Raw genomic sequence first — 1,472 nt, forward strand, 5'->3', positions numbered from 1 at the left:
TTTATTTATTTATTTATTTATTTATTTATTTATTTTCGGAACCAGGGATTGAACTCCAGCCCTTGCGCTTGCCAGGCAAGTGCTTATCTTACCGACACATCTCCCCAGCCCGGATATTTTGACTTTAATCTCCTCAGCCTCAGAATTCCATAGGTTATAAGTTTAATAAATGTTGGGGCCGGGGAGATGGCTCAGTGGAATAAGCGCTTCTCTACAAGCGCAAGGGCCTGAGTTCAATCCCCAGTTCCGCAAAAAAAAAAAAAAAAAAAAAAAAAAAATGTTAACAGGCCCTGAAGGAATTGAGTGACTGTTTAATTATATGCCTTATTTTCTTCTTTTTTTAGACAGGGTTTTGCTTTGTAGTTCAGGCTGGTCTTGAGCTTACTAGCCCAGGCTGGCCTCAAACTCGTGGTGATCCTCTTGTCTCAGCCTCTAGAATGCTGGGATTATAGATGTGCATTACCACACCCAGCTACTTGCCTCAGTTTATGATTGTGTCTTCCGGCAGTACTAAGGAGTGAAGCAGGGCCTCTCACACATACACACAGACGAGCGTTTCGCCACTCTGCGACATCTGTCTCCAGCCACGAGTCTCCTCGTTTGAGTCACTTCAAAAACTATGCTTTCAGTTAGAATACGTTCTAGAAGTCAGTGTGTATTTTGCCCAAATAGAAAACACAGTTTAAAGTCAATATGCTGACCTTTGGGAGGAAGAGAAGGCCAATACTACCCCTCGAAATCGAGCATGTTGTTTGACACTGTACACTGAAGCTGTTGGGACCATGAGCCCAGAGCGCGTGCCGCGGAACGCCGATTACCCCAGTCCCTCGGCAAGCGTCGGTGCGTGGCAGTATTCCCCAGCTGAAACCTGCGACTTTGCACACCGGCGTGCAATCCACGCTCACTGTAAAGAGAAACAAAACGGTGTCCAGAGGTTCTCCATCCGGCATGCAGGAGTGCAAAGCGCGACCGTCCTTCCCGAGACAGCCCCAGTTTCAGGCTTTCTAACCCCATTTCCACGTTTCTTTAGAGGCGGTTTAGCAACACTTCGGTATCTTCATCGCAGCACAACGAACGCTAAAGCCAAGTTGTGGGCTTTATCCTGGCTCATTTCGTCTTCTTTATCTTTCTTGATTTTATTTTTACGAGCGCAATTTGTTGTGCAGAACACATCTCAGCTCTTTTTACGTCCGTTTCTCTTTATCCCTCTCTCTCCACCTCCTGGCCCTCTCTCCACTTCGGTTTTTGTTGTTGTTGTTGCTGTTTTTAAGCATCTTGTTCCTCAAAACGTTATCGCACTTTTTGTCTTGCAGCTTTATAAACCCTCTCTGGGTTTTAAAAAAATGACATTATAACGAAACTGTAACCGGAACTGCACTGTAACGAAGCCGCACTGCCCATTGTGCTTCCCACCGCGATCACGCACACAGCCCCCAAGATGTCACCGCGTCCCGGGGGTCCCCAGCCCTGGC

Source organism: Octodon degus, unplaced genomic scaffold, assembly GCF_000260255.1.
Source record: "Octodon degus isolate 3935 unplaced genomic scaffold, OctDeg1.0 scaffold00027, whole genome shotgun sequence".
Lineage (NCBI taxonomy): Eukaryota > Metazoa > Chordata > Mammalia > Rodentia > Octodontidae > Octodon > Octodon degus.